Source organism: Podarcis bocagei, assembly GCF_964188305.1.
Source record: "Podarcis bocagei genome assembly, chromosome: 3".
NCBI classification, from domain to species: Eukaryota; Metazoa; Chordata; class Lepidosauria; order Squamata; family Lacertidae; genus Podarcis; species Podarcis bocagei.
The window spans coordinates 103,045,206-103,061,115 of NC_138127.1; the positions used below are offsets into that span (position 1 = coordinate 103,045,206).

Below are 15,910 nucleotides of genomic sequence, written 5' to 3' on the forward strand. Positions count from 1 at the left end.
TGAATCATCTTTGACTAGTCCTTTCACTATACTCTGCCCTGATTAAGAATATGAGTAACCCTTTCCATGCAGCCATTTTTGCTGTATGCCACAGGTAGGCATGGAGACAACCCATGCAGTCATTACTCTTATTCCCCTTCCCAGATCACCTTCAGATCAGACACCTGGACAAATAAACACAATTTACCCAGTTAAAGGGCTTCACACAAGCAAGGTTCCGTTTGGCTTAGGACAGCCTATAATTCAGAATACGTTCTAAATCCAGTTTCAAGATGTGAACGTGCTACAGTTCAAAACAATGTCGGTGACTTCCATTGCTTGGGCCATAATATAAACATATGGAACATATGGAGAGTGTGTGCACTCCAGATTAGTTTGACTGCCTTTTTTAAAAAGAGGGGTATGTGTCAAAAAGTCACTTCGTTATAAGGAATTGGTACTTGAATTGTTGGGTGATTCATGCTTGGAAATAGTTTGCAATGTTTACAGAACAGTTCCAGTAACATCTGTATAACGTCATTTGTTCATCTGTTGTGGATTTTCTTGGTTATATGACGACACGTAACATGTTTAGGTGATCTTAGTGGTTAGGAGTGTCTTTGGTCCAGTTAGCAAATGGCGATTGTTGTTTCTAGACTGTGATAACTTGACCACTGCTGTTATTGTGATGGTAGCTGTTTTCTTGGGGCAACTTTGGGGAAAGGTTTAGGCCCCCCATTACTTGCAAAAATAAGGCCTAAATCAGGGCAACTCTCAATGAGACCACAGAGAGGTTGGAAGTTGTAACCCCCCAGACATAACTGAATGGCATCAACAACTGGTGGGCCAAAGATTCCTCACCTGTGCATTAGACATTTTTGTTCGAACTGGTTTTCTGGATAAAAGTACGATATTCTCTACCCACCTCTTTCAAATAAAAAGAGAGAGTGTTTTGCATTAGCACAACTACATTGCATTTATTACTTTGCAAATACTCCATTGAGTTACTTCAGATGGTGAAAAGTCCTTGAGGCAGTCCGGCTAGCCTTAATATATAAGGTGAAGGTTTTCTGACAAGGAGCTGTCTGGCCTATAAGTTAGAGGTTTTGACATTCTGTTTTTTTTAATAAGATATTTATTAAAGTTTCCAATTTTATACAAACAAAAAGAAAAAACAAACATAAAAATATGAAAAAACACATAAATTTCACAGCCTATTTTCTTATAGCTTATTTCCCCGACCTCCTCGTACCTCCCCTTCTTGTATCCCCAGATTAAGTTGTTTATACAGCAAATCCTTATCTCAACATCTTAAATTATTATACAAGGTTTTGACATTCTGAGTTAACATCCACATGTACAATTCACCCACCCCGTCCTAATTTCAAAACTCTCAGTCATTGTGTAGGTATCGGTAATACAAGTAGCAAATTCATTCTCAGATCACTAAGTTGACAAAACAGCAGCACCCCCACACAGGAGATAGGTTTCAGCAGGATCCCCACATTTTGCTGAGCAGAAATGCGTTCATAGTTTTCGCATTTGGAAAGCACGATTTAGGTAAGCTCACTTTAAATGTGAACTGAATTAAATTCACCCCCATCCTTAACTCCAGGCAAGAGTATGTGAATCATTCCACCTTCAACTCAATTAATTTTTATTTTGTGGGGAGTGAGCCTTTGTACTCACCTTTTACAGCAAACACCTCTTGGGATGCAGTGTCCGAGTGGTATATAACGAAGACTCCAGCACTTCCCAGGGTTGTAGGTGTTCAAATGGCAGACCCCTCCAACAATGTCACATTCGTCTTTACTATTAAATATTTTGGAACCTTTAGACAGGTACACAGGGGTGGAAACTGAGCACAGGTCTTGCATCTGTAAATGCAGTACCAGCTAATCTAACTCTAACATTTGGGATTCCTTAGGTTTCTGTGTAGGAGCTGCTTTTCACTGGTTTCAGACCTGTGGTCGGCTGCAGGCTATTTTGAAGAAAGCTTGTGCTGGCAATATCTTAGCTTCACACTGACAGATGGATGGATCTAAATATGACCTAGTCTACCTGCAACAGCTGTTGTGAAAGCTGTCTGTTAACAACCATTAAAGCACCCTGAGCACTGAAAAACACAATACTGAGTAACATTTCTAAGCTGTACAGGCACAGGGACTCAGAGATCTGTTTCATGGGCTGCTTTATCTTCCTTCATTTGTTTGTTTGCAGATGCATCAGCCTAGGAAAATACGGTAACTTCTTGCATGGATCAATAAACCAGTCTTTGCCAACTGCTGGCTAGGTCTAATGGGAATTGTTAGTCCCGAATATTTGGAAGACACCAGGTTGGGGAGGAAGGCTGACGTAAACTAACCTTTCCAATCCTGAAACAAACATTACCTTCAAGCTCTCCCTGGTTCAGAATACAAAAATGCTCTATCCATTTAACAGACCCCTATGATGTCCCCTGTTGGTACAGCTGAGACATTAGCTTTGAATATAATAATCTTTATTCCCCACCCACCAAATCTCTCGAGGATTACATGCAAGGCTTGTGTTAGGGATGTTCATTGTCAGGCAACTACAATGTAGTAATGACCACTCCGAGCTTAAAACAGGGGGCACCCTTTGCGTGGACGGGCGCAGCCCCTAGATCTGGAGCGGCTCCAACAGCATAGGCTTGGCTTCGCCTTCCCCCAGGTGGGATACCGGGAGGTCTCTGCCTACCTCAGTCAGTTGTCCAATCCCACCTGGGGGGAAGCGTTGCCAAGGAGACCAGGCCAGGTAGGGGAGGGATTACCTGCCCACACAATAGAGGGAGGATCTTACCTGGGAATCCTCACTTGGCTCCAGAGCTTCTCCCACCCTACCCACCCTCAGTGAATGTCTTATTTGCAGGTTAACTTTTCTTCACAGGTTTTGCAGGTTAACTTTTCTTCACAGGTATTCGGGCGTGCTACGTTAAGGTCGCTGTTAAAGGGCCGGAAAGGAATTTCCCTGCATTGGCAGGTTTCGCCTTTCCTGTAGCAAAACGTCACAACTTTGGCGGTATCAGGCCTTGGGCGGAATCCTTTAGTCCATCTTCCTCTTTGCGGCGGCGATACCAGGGTTCCCCGTAAAAGGGGTTTCTGAAGGGAGGCTTTGACCGTACGCCAAAAGGTCTTCATTGCTCTCCCCTGCGGCGGCGTAACGGGGGCGGCCATCTCTGCTTGAACATATGTTCTCCAGAGCCGGCCCATCCCCCCCCCCACATTGGATAACCCTGATGCTCCCTAGGTCCCCGGCTGGGGACTGGGGAGGGAGAACGCCCAATGCCTGAGCCAAGGTCTACTCACATTTGAAAGTTAATAAAGTTGTGGCCAATTTAATCCCATAGCACGTTGTCATGAGTCGTTATTTCACATGACGGGGGGACCGCGCAGGATCTGGGGACTCCGCCTGTCCACGCAATATGCACTCTCTGTGGGGCATGGCTGTAGATGCAGCACCCCCATTACATCACTAGCTGTGGATGGGCCCCCCTGCCTGAGCATTAGTGGCAAGCTCTTCCCATTTCCCACTCCTCAGAAAAGGCAGAAGAACAAAACAGAAGCACATTCCCACCCCCTAAAGCCATTAAAGCAGGTTTGGGAAGAAATCAGGCTTACGGGAACTGCTTTCATTTTTACTAGAACCCCACAATCCACAAACCAAAGTCAGATGCCAAGATCCTAAGCCAGGGCTCAGCAAGGCTTACCAGGCATGGGCCAGATCACTCCCGCAGAGATCCTTCATGGGCCAGACCGGCGCAGCGCAATGCCAGAAATCGCGTCTGCGCATGTCCCCGGCACCAGAAATCGCTTCTGCCACATGCCCAGACTCCGAAAACCGTGACTGCGCAGGCATGATTTTCGGAGTCTAGGCATGTGCAGAAGTTATTTCCAGAGCCGCAGAAGAGAGTCCCTGCGCTGCACTGCACTAAACTGGCACAGCGTGGTGTGGGGACTTGCTGAGTGGGCAGCTCGGTTCGGGGGCGGCTTGGGGGCTGGTTAAATGGCCTCTGTGGGCCACTTCTGGCCCATGGGCCTTAGGTTGCCAACCCCTGCCTTAAGCCCAGAAACCTCATTTCAGCAGAGAGCCGTTTTTGTTGCTGCCATTGTCAAATACTTGGAAGTCATAACTTCTTGCTGGTTTTCATGTTCTTGAGTGTGCTTGATTTAAGCATGAGTGGTTGGTTGGTTGGTCAAAATATTGCACAAGGTGCTTAATAGTTTTGATTGTGTGAATGGATGGTGAGGGTGATACTGTGGAAGTGATTGTGTTAACAGTGCATTTTATTTTCATTTGGGAGTTTGTATCATGTTGCCTAGTATCTATCCCCACCCTCCAATCTTCTCTCTCTCTCTCTCTCTCTCTCTCTCTCTCTCTCTCTCTCTCTCTCGTTATTATGGATTTAAATATTATGGATTTATGTATTTGGAACTTTCTGCTTGTAAACAATTTGAAACTGTGTCCAATGTATATTTATGTATTCCAGTTATGCATCTGGATTTGCCTTATAGAAAACTGCTCTCAATCAGACTCCACCCTACGTTCAATTTAGGATCATTGCCATTCCCACTACATGTATACACAGATTCATTATACCTGGAATGATTTCAACTTCGATGTCGTCTTTTCTAGAAGAAGAAGAAAAAGACAGGGAGAAATAGTGAGACCAGATGGAGACAACAAGAAAAGGGTTGCTTCAGAATTGGGGAGAATGGTGGCAATGGACCTCATGGAAAATAGATGGCTTTGTTTCATAGAATCATAGAATCATAGAGTTGGAAGAGACCACAAGGGCCATCGAGTCCAACCCCCTGCCAAGCAGGAAACACCATCAGAGCACTCCTGACATATGGTTGTCAAGCCTCTGCTTAAAGACCTCCAAAGTAGGAGACTCCACCACACTCCTTGGCAGCAAATTCCACTGTCAAACAGCTCTTACTGTCAGGAAGTTCTTCCTAATGTTTAGGTGGAATCTTCTTTCTTGTAGTTTGGATCCATTGCTCCGTGTCCGCTTCTCTGGAGCAGCAGAAAACAACCTTTCTCCCTCCTCTATGTCACATCCTTTTATATATTTGAACATGGCTATCATACCACCCTTTAACCTCCTCTTCTCCAGGCTAAACATGCCCAGCTCCCTTAGCCGTTCCTCATAAGGCATCATTTCCAGGCCTTTGACCATTTAGGTTGCCCTCCTCTGGACACGTTCCAGTTTGTCAGTGTCCTTCTTGAACTGTGGTGCCCAGAACTGGACACAGTACTCCAGGTGAGGTCTGACCAGAGCAGAATACAATGGCACTATTACTTCCCTTGATCTAGATGATATACTCCTATTGATGCAGCCCAGAATTGCATTGGCTTTTTTAGCTGCCGCGTCCTTTGGGTCTATCTTTTCACCTTCTCCCTAGAAACCCAAAGTGGGAGGCCAGCAGTGCTATGATTTGCCTACTTTCCCAGGTATTTACATTTGATGGGACTTACTTCTTGGTGCCATCAGAGATGTGCCAAACCCTAGAGATTAGACCTGATTAGTTACTGACCTTAAAAAAATATGGATTAACTTTTAGACATCCAAGTCATTATCTCATTAACAAATTGGACCAGATTTACAGTACTCTTCTCTTGTGTCTAGCAGCATTCTGGATCTTCTCACTAGGCCACCCCAAACTATGCTTACACTCCCACTTTTGGTTCCTTGGGTTGGAGATATCTCCCCTTTCCCCTGGTATCAAGGACAATTTACTTCCTTCTAAAAAGTTTCCTCTCGTGCCCATTCTGCTTATTTTTACCTTAAGCCAACTTCAGTAAAATCCCCACGGCACAAATTGTTCCCGGGGACATGTTTTGCAATGACAGCGTGGGGACCTGCTGAGATGGAAGAAGATAAGCATAACACACAGCAGGTGTTTCAGGGAAAGGAGGGGTACCCTTATAAACAGGTGAATATTAAGAACACAGACTTGTTAACTCTTTAGAGAGGCCAGCACACAGTGCTGAGAACCTCAGCTGCACAAAAGTCATGGAAATAAATGTGAACTGTCACAGAGTACTACCATTACAATGAAGATTCTCATATGCAAAGAGCAAGAAGTGCTGGAAAGCAAAGCAGTTATATTACCAGACCTTCCAAGTGTCCCTATTTTCCAGAGACATTCCTGGATTTACAGAAGCCATCCCAGTTTCTGATTTGATCCCGGAATGTCCTGCATTTCCTCATGATGTCCCTCTTTTCACTGGATAAATGTTGGAGAGAATGGAGTTACGCGATCCTCAAGCAGGGGTGGAGGAAGGGGGGCGCATTGTGGGTGGTCCATCCTGGGTGTCACAACTGGGGGGTGACAAAATGCCAGGCGGTACTCACCGCGGGGCCTACAGCATGCCTGAGCATGTCTAGCTTGGGTGTGCGCAGGCTCCGTGCTGACAAAATGGTCCGCCCACTGCCTCCCCCTCAGCTGTAGGGTGGCTGAGTGGGCAGAGGCAGGCAAACTCCTCAGAGGCCCCATGGAGCACCCTGCCCCAGCTGGCCCTGACCCCGGGTGAAGGGCACGTGTACCACCCCAGGCGCCCGATCGGCTTGCTCCGCCGCTGCCCTCAAGCCAAGGAGATAAGTAACTATACAACCTTTAAAAGGCACCTGAAAGCTGACTGCACAGGGAAGTTTTTAAATATTTAATGTTTTATTATGTTTTCATACATGTTGGGAGCTGCCCAGAGTGGCTGGGATAATTCAGTCAGATGGGTGGGGTGGTAGTAGTAGTAGTAGTAGTAGTAATAGTAATAATAATAATAATAATAATAATAATAATAATAATAATAATAATAATAATAATAATGATGAATAGGACATCCCTATTTCCATCAGAGAAAAGTTGCAGGGTATGTATTATATCACTACAGTGGTACCTCAGGTTACATACGCTTCAGGTTAGATACACTTCAGGTTACAGACTCCGCTAACCCAGAAATATTACCTCGGGTTAAGAACTTTGCTTCAGGATGAGAACAGAAATCGTGCTCCGGCGGCGCGGCAGCAGCAGGAGGCCCCATTAGCTAAAGTGGTGCTTCAGGTTAAGAACAGTTTCAGGTACCACTGTATTTTATTTCCCTCACTCAGAACATGCTGATTGGATAGCACTTGTAAAACCATGCCCTCTCACTGCAAGCTGCACTTGTCAGTTTTGAAGGAGCTGTCCTGTCCCCCTTCTCCTCGTCCTGGTGTTTCCTTATACCAGTGGTTTTCAACCAGTGTGCCATGGTACCCTAGGGGGCCTTGAATGATGGTCAGGGGTGCCGTGGGCAACACTGGCCTCTGTCCCTCTTTCCTCTCCTCTGATTCCCTCTAGCATCTCTGCCTCCCAAAGGCTTACACAGCTGGTTGTTGTAGCAGCCATGGCTACAAGCTCCCCAGGTGAATGGCGCCTCTGGAGCTGGTTGCCAGGAGCTGAGGTGGCCTCAGAGTAAGCAACCAAGAGGGCAAGGGAGCACAGCCAGCCAATCTACCAGTCCTTGCTGCTGGGAATGGACAGACAAGTCCCAGGCCCCTGTGGGGTAGTGTGAGGAGGCACCTCTCTTTAGTGTGGGGTGGGGAGAGCTCAGAGACCAGGGGCAGCAGCAGCAGCAGCTGCCCAGAGGACTCCCAAGGAGAGGGGAGAGGAGAGGAGGCTGAGGGAAGCCTCTACAAGGGAGGGTGTTCAAAAAAGGGTGAGAGGCTGCCAGCTCTGCAGGCAACAGGTGACACAACTGGGTTCCTCAGCCCCACAGGGGTGCAGCAGATAGAATGTAGTTGGTCAAGCGAGCCATGGACTCAAAAAGGTTGAAAACCTCTGACTTATACAGTCAGCTTAGAAGCATAGTTTTGATCAGATACATCTCTGCAGGATTTCCCCCTTTACATCTGAATCACCAAGGCACTGCAAATAACTTCAGAAGTCCTTGCTCCAGCTCAGAAGTCCTTGCTCTGGTTTGTCCTTTTCTCATCCATGTCTGAGTGCTTTCCTTTTGTTCCCACAGCTTCCCCTGGGAAAACCTGACATTTAATGCTGAATCAAAACCAACAGCAATTTAGGTTTCCCACCTATTGCTGAAAGAGTGGGTTTTCAGGGGGAAAGTGTCAAGGCAGCATACTAGACTTTTTATTTATATCCCATTTTGTCCCTCCACCCCCATATTCTCACCTTCGACAACAAGGCCTCCTTCTGTAGCATCGCTGAATAAATGTATCACTTGGATGACATAACTCATTAGCACAATAGCCGTCAGCATCCATACATTGCTTTAGTGCTGGAACCATATAGCCTACAGAAAGGAAACCCTCTATTAAAGATAGATTTTTGGAGAGGTGCAGAAAATATCCCCAAAGCTACAGATACAAGTTTCATCTTGTGGTCTGTGACCACCCCTAAAAAGTAAGATATGGAATGTTGGGAGCCCATTTTCTCTCAACCTGAAGACATGAATAGCATTGTTGTTTTTTAAGTCCTCATCAGATTTCTCCCCCAAATAATCCTCAGAGGTGACCATGCTCAGGATTGTGGAGTGGCTGTTGTAGTATAACTGTGACTTTAAAGATGAATGGGAACCCTTTACAAAACATTTAAAGAAGCAACAAAATGAACTGGACTCCTTGGCAGGTTTTGAATAAACATTCACAATTTTTTTTATTGATAATAGTCAGTCAGGTAAATTAAGGATCTATACAATTTTGTAACATGCTGACAATAACACTTGTTGATAAACCAGAGAGAGGAGCTGAGGGAAGTCTGGGCGGGGGGTGGGTGGGTTATTTTATGGGGAGAGGGAAATGGGGGGGGGAATTAAAGATGATATGTTTTCTGATAAAATGTTTTGTTGAAATTCGTAATTAAAAAATATTAAATGTGACTATAATCAGTAGTTAAAAGGAGTGATGTCATTGAAGCTCATAATTGTCTTGTTCTGTGTAAGGATTTGTTAGATTTTAATTCTCAGGTGTACTACAAAGAGTGTTATCCCTACTATCACACTGAAGTGAAGACAGTCAGTGGCATAGTGCAGGGGGGCTGGGAGGCCATGGTACTGGGCGTTTTGTGTGTGTGTGTGTGTGTTTTTAGGGGGTGCAACCAGCCTGGCTCTGGCGCAAGGGAGCTGCTGAGACAGCTTCTTCAGGTGATGGCCCAATGCCACCATCTGCAGTTCCACCCCAGGGTCAAGATTGATCTGTGGGTGGAGAGAGGAGAGTGGTGGCGCTGCTTGGCCCAGTCAAGCCTCACGTGGCAATAGCATATGTTCTTCCACTGAAGATATTGATTGCAGGAGATGAGTCTATGCAGCTGCAGCCAACATTCCACAAACCTGTTTACTCTGGCCTTAGATGACTGAGATGTATCTATTCAGACCAACCCTGTTTTTGTGATCTCGTTTGGAACTGCATTTCTAATCATTGGAAACCCACCCTGGATGAAGGGTGGGTAATAAATAAAAATGAAATAATATTGAGCTAGATGAAATAATGATCAGACCCAATATAATGTAGTTTCTTCTTGGTATGAAATCTCCTCCATATTCAAAATTTAAATAGGGGTGCCCCAGGCATTGCAACTATGGCGTAGTGAATTGAGTAGAACGGAAGATGAGAGGCGAGGAAGCACCAAATTTTGGCCTCGCAAAGTGTGCCGCTTGCAATTTGAAAGCCCAGAGTCTACAGCTTCAGCCATTTCTGTTCCACCTTGATGTTTTGTTTGGCCTCCACCACAGCCACTCCAAGGCTCTGAGTGCTGTCTCCCGTCATCCGATGCCATTCAAAAGCCCACAACGGCACTTTTCTCTCTCTCACTAGCTCAACATTCCTCCCCATCTCCTTCCTCGCTGGCCTAACTGCTCTACAAGGGTCACATGCCCAAGATTCCAATTCCCTTGGCAACAGTTCCCGAGGCTGCCAAGAACACTTCCCCCTCACTCCATACAATTACATACATTCCCTGCTTCCCCCAGGCAGCCGGATTATGAAAGATATTATAACAACAGCAGGACTCCTAAAAAAACACAGGAAAACCACTTCTATAAAGAGGGTGAGAAAGTGGCCTTGGCAGTAGCAACACAGACCTCTTTCTTAGTATAATAATAATAATAATAATAATAATAATAATAATAATAATAATAATAATAATAATAATAATTTATACCCCACCCATCTGGCTGGGCCTCCCCAGCTACTCTGGGTGGTTTCCAACAAAGTATTAAAATACAGTGGTCTGTTTAACATTAAAAGCTTCCCTAAACAAGGCTGCCTTCAGATGTCTTCTAAAACTCTGGTAGTTTTTGTTCTCTTTGACATCTGGTGGGAGGGCATTCCACAGGGCAGGCACCACTACCGAGAAAGTCCTCTGCCTGCTTCCCTGTAACTTGGCTTCTCGCAGTGAGGGAACCACCAGAAGGCCCTTAGAGCTGGACCTCAGTGTCTGGGCTGAACGATGGAGGTGGAGACGCTCCTTCAGATATACTGGACCGAGGCCATTTAGGGCTTTAAAGGTCAGCACCAACACTTTGAATGGTGCTCGGAAACATACTGGTAGCCAATGTAGATCTTTGCCTCAGTGAAATGAAGCATTGCCTCAGTGTTGGAGATGCAACAGGAACAGTCAGGGAACTTTTATTGGATTACAACCCAGTGGAAGGCAGGCGATTCCTTACAAGGCAGCCCTGTATCAGGAAGCTTTTAATCTCTGATGTATCGTGTGTGTTTTATATTCTCTTGGAAGCCACCCAGAGTGACTGGAGCAGCTTATTCAGTTGGAAGAGGTGGTGGTATCATATCAAGGGGGCAGGGGCAGAGAAGGAAATTTGCACATTATCCCCAGGGAGAGCTCAATGATGAGAATGGTCTGAGTCCTCCTATACTAGGAGCCTGGAACAGGTGAATCTATCTGCAGGAAAGATGAGCTTTTGGTTCTCTAGGAGCATTCAGAAGTTGGTTGCTCTCAAATGTATAATGAATATGGCTTAAACTGATTGGTAGTACACCCAAACCCTTGGAAGACAGACAGATTTTTCTCCCAGCCAGAGCATCCTAGGCATGGGGGCCTGTTTTACAACAGCCTTCCCTGTTTTAGTCAAAGCCTTCCGCTCAGTTGTTAACTAAAGGGTCATAAAACCCAATTTACAAAGCGCCAAATCCTGAAGACTTCATTATGTTAATGCACAATGTTCAGTATTTCCTTGCTTTGTTATTCCGTGGCTCCTTGAGGAGAAACTGCCATGGCAGTGACAGGCTTTGGGCTTTCATATTTCAGCGGTGTCATGTGCGATAACAAAATTCAGCTCCCACTTGCCTCTCACCACAGAGCCAGTGTGGTGTAGTGGTTAAGAGCGGTAGTCTTGTAATCTGGGGAACCGGGTTCGCGTCTCCGCTCCTCCACATGCAGCTGCTGGGTGACCTTGGGCCTGTCACACTTCTTTGAAGTCTCTCAGCCCCACTCACCTCACAGGGTGTTTGTTGTGGGGGAGGAAGGGAAAGGAGAATGTCAGCCGCTTTGAGACTCCTGAAGGGGAGTGAAAGGCGGGATATCAAATCCAAATTCTTTTTCTTCTTCTTCTTCTTCTTCACCTCTAAATCATTGTTGCAGCACCCCTTGTGGTGCCTTCTCAGCTTGGTGCCCAGTGTGGGCAAACCAGCTGCGCTCCTCTAAATTTGCATCTGCCAAAGGTTATTTATGTATGTAACAACTGCACCCCATGTTTTGTTAACCCAAAAATGAACAAGGTCCCAACCAAAGAAGATTGGCAACTTAAATTGACATAATATGCACGACTTGCAGACTTAATATATAGAATAAGAGAACAAGAAGAGCATATGTTTAAAGAAGATTGGAAAACATTTATTGAGTATATGGAAAATAACTCTGTACAGCTGAAATTGCTGGCAGCATTAAGATAAATTCAACAGTGTAAATAATCTTTGAAGGATGTAATAACGGAAAACCGATTGGTATAGTTTTTGTAAAATATGCAGTGATGTAAGATATGCAAAATGAACCATGGAAAGAGAAGAAGGGAAATCATTGATATTTTAAGTATGTGAAATGTTTATCTGAAATTGTAATACAGAAAATTTAATAAAAAGTATATTAAAAAATAAATAAATTTGCATCTGCCATGAACCACAATACCAAAAGCTGCAAATTTTATATTGACTGCAACGTTTAAAGTAATCCATGCCACTGAAACCTTGAACTCTGAATAAATTTCATGGTTAATATCAACAACTTATTTTCCTCTTTTCTTTCCTTGATGAATAGTTCCTGTCATCACGTGCATCGCAAATAGATCACTCATGCACAGAGCTTACCTGTCAGTGTATCACAAAAACCTACAAATAGGTGGACATTCAACCTTCCAGGAGGCACAGAACTATCATCAGAGTATTTTGCTTCAGTAGTCTGCTCTTGCTGCTCAACTTGAGATCCAAGTCAAGTTTCAACAATGAGTTTGCACTGGCTGTTCATGGTTGCCCTTCTGTTTTCTGAGATGCTTCTGTCTTCTGCAGGTAAGACATGCATTGAAGTTAAAAACATCCAGACAGAAATGACAGAAGAATGAAATGGGGTTGGAAGTCATCCAGTGCCATCATGCCCATGTCATGTTCTGTGACTTTGCCCCCCCCCCTGCAGCCTGACAAATTATTAATGGAAAGGGTATTGAGTGTGATGGAGATGAAGGAGATGCTGGCTTTGTTTACAAGCCAAAGAGAAAGAGGAGGAAGGAAGGAATGGAGGGAAAAGGAAAGAGAGAAGCAGAAAGATATCTCTAGGGAAGAGGGTAAGAATGGGGACTGTCCCAGATTCTGCCCTATGATGAACAGGGGTCCTTAGGTCTAAAAGTTGGGACAATGAGTAGCTCTAAGCCCTGTCCTCTGCTGCAAGGGGAATCTGAGAATGCTCTGAGTGTTGTAATCACTGTGCCCCATAGGTTGCTTTCTACTCACGCAATCCCATGTCCTCCATCCAGGCCCATAAATTTATGAGCAAGAACAGCCAAGGAGGCTTATAGGGAAGAATCCCAAGGACCTGACAGCGACGCTCAGTGGACTATACTGTCAGTTTGCATTTCTTAGTGCAGGAAGTATTGATCTGATGTGAACAGATCTTTCCTATTCTACTTAATTCAAGAGGGTTCTGGAAACTTCTGGAAGCTTCTCTGTGCGAAAGAAACAAGCAGAAGGTTCATGTTGTTTGGGTTATTCCTTCAGAGAAGCTGAGTACAGCTGGCTTGAACTGGTTCTCTTATCTCTTCTGCAGAGGTCATGCTGGCTATAAAAGTAAGGCCAGAAGGAGCCTGAATTTCACTCTTTCTATCTCTTTTCCTTCTGGTGTGGTGTTCTATACATAGTGTGCTTCGCGTTAAGGTTTAGACTTATTATAAGTTATTGTAAGTTTAAGTTACGTATGCTGCAACTGGATTTCTTATGGACGGTGCCAATCCTGAATGTATTGGATTTGTGACCATTATGCTCATTTGCTTTCAGTAGCAGTAAAGCTCTGCTGGATGAAATAGAATTGCCTCTGGTCTGTTTTTGGGGAATCCTGCAACGTGTTTAAGTTGTTACTCTGCTAACTATACATTGGAATCTATTCTGGCTCAATACGGAGTAAATTTCAGTGACATATACTTGAATCCTGGGCCTAAGTTTCGCCACCCCTGCATTAATAAAAAAACCCTCTCCTTTCATCGAACTAGATGAAGCCAATCAGAAACTTCTCCACTTCCTACCATTGTCCACCAGTCCCTTGTTAATATGTTTCCCCATCACCTCTTATGAAATCCATTGCTAAGAGCAGTGCTTGGGGGGGGATGCAGGGGTACGCATACCCCTAAACATTTTGTGAATCTTTGTACTTTTGTCCATTTACTGTATTTATTTCCCCCGATTTGAACTATAAAAGGGTGATTTTCTTGAGTCAAAATGAGAGTGCCCCCAAACATTTTATACACACACACACACACACACACACACACACACACACAGTGGTGCCCCGCAAGACGAATGCCTCGCAAGATGAAAAACCCACTAGACGGAAGGGTTTTCCGTTTTTCGATGCACTTCGCAAGACGAATTTCCCTATGGGCTTGCTTCGCAAAACGAAAAAGTCTTGCGAGTCTTGCGGTTTTTTTCGCTCCCCCCCCCTTTTCCTAAGCCACTAAGCCGCTAATAGCCTTTTAGCCACTAAGCTGCTAAGCCTTTAATAGCCGCTAAACCGCTAAACCGCTAATCCGCTAAACCGCTAATAGCGCTAATCCGCTAATCCGCTAATAGGGTTGCTTCGCAAGATGAAAAAACCGCTAGACGAAGAGACTCGCGGAATGGATTAATTTCGTCTTGCAAGGCACCACTGTATATATATATAGCACAGGCTAATAGTATTTCCATTTCGGAGGGAGTTATGGAGGGAGTCATACAGCGACTTATATTTATTTCCTTCACCTCTCATGCAATTCTTCTTCTTTTGTATAGGAAAGGATTATATAATTAAAGGTAAAGAAGCATGTATCAAGGAAGGAGGTCATTGCGCTGGAGAATTCTGTCCTTCAGGTCACACGGAATTAAAGTTATGCTACGACAATGTACCTTGCTGCATACCCTCTTAAGAGCAAGTCAGGATGGAATGGAAATAAAAAGTCCAGTTTAATGTCTTCCTAATTGTGCTGGCTGTGAATGAATGTGTCATGGGAATATATACTGAGTCAGACCATTGGCCCCTCCAGCTCAGCCTTGTCTCCATTGTCATTCTTCTCTACCTCCTTTTGTTCTACTTCCTCACTCTCATTTTTAATAATTAGTATTTAACAATATTAATTTTTTTTAAAAATTTACCCAAGAATCACACCGAATAACAAACTATATACACTTTTTAAGTACCCATAACATTAACATTTACTGTATTCATACACAGTGGGCAAACCAGTTGTGCTCCTCTAAATTTGCATCTGCCAAAGGTTATTTATGTATGTAACAACTGTGCCCCGTGTTTTGTTAACCCAAAAATGAACAAGGTCCCAACCAAAGAAGACTGGCAACTTAAGTTGACAGAATATGCACAGCTTGCAAACTTAACATATAGAATAAGAGAACAAGAAGAGCATACGTTTAAAGAAGATTGGAAAACGTTTATTGAGTATATGGAAAATAACTGTGTACAGCTGAAATTACTGGCAGCATTAAGATAAATTCAACAGTGTAAATAATCTTTGATGGATGTAATAATGGAAAACCGATTGGTATAGTTTTTCTAAAACATGCAGTGATGTAAGATATGCAAAATGAACCATGGAAAGAGAAGAAGGGAAATCATTGATATTTTAAGTATGTGAAATGTTTATCTGAAATTGTAATACAGAAAATTTAATAAAAATTATATTAAAAATATAATATAATTATATTAAAAATATAATATACACTTTTTAAGTACCCATAACATTAACATTTACTGTATTCATATACAGTGGTACCTCTGGTTGCAAATGGGATCCGTTCCGGAGCCCCGTTCACAACCTGAAAGGAATGCAACCCATGTCTGCATGTCTGTGCATGGGCGGGTTGTGATTCACCGCTTCTGTGCATGCGCGTGACGTCATTTTGCGCATCTGTGCATGCACGAGCGGCAAAACCCAGAAGTAACCCTTTCCAATACTTACGGGTCACCGCGGGGCGCAACCTGAAAAGATGTAACCTGAAGCTAACGTAACAAGAGGTATGACTGTAATTAGGTGGGCATCCTATCTTGTTGAGCTGTGTAGTGAGTCAGCTGACAAGGTCAAAGACCTCTGTCAGGTCTATGAAGACAGTGTACACAGGGCGTCCTTGTTCTCAACATTTCTCCCACAGCTAACGCAGTGAGAAAATTATGTCGGCTGTTGACCTCTTTGGTTCGGGGCTTCCATC

The 15,910-nt window shown here is 44.2% G+C and overlaps 2 long non-coding RNA genes across 3 annotated transcripts; one reads left to right on the plus strand and one right to left on the minus strand.

The window, feature by feature from the left end:
• Positions 1-929: 929 nt before the first annotated feature.
• On the minus strand, positions 930-9,861 carry LOC308584174. Of its 2 annotated transcripts, XR_014006573.1 has the most exons (5): positions 9,701-9,861; positions 8,172-8,292; positions 4,597-4,628; positions 1,669-1,810; positions 930-1,069 (listed from the first exon to the last, which is right to left on the minus strand). It is a non-coding gene; the product is annotated as an uncharacterized lncRNA (long non-coding RNA). The 2 variants fall into 2 exon arrangements; XR_014006572.1 differs by lacking the exon at positions 4,597-4,628 and having other exon boundaries at positions 1,669-1,837.
• A 49-nt stretch (positions 9,862-9,910) lies between these two features.
• On the plus strand, positions 9,911-14,661 carry LOC308584171. The gene is made up of 3 exons (XR_014006569.1): positions 9,911-10,043; positions 12,270-12,517; positions 14,483-14,661. It is a non-coding gene; the product is annotated as an uncharacterized lncRNA (long non-coding RNA).
• Positions 14,662-15,910: the final 1,249 nt, after the last annotated feature.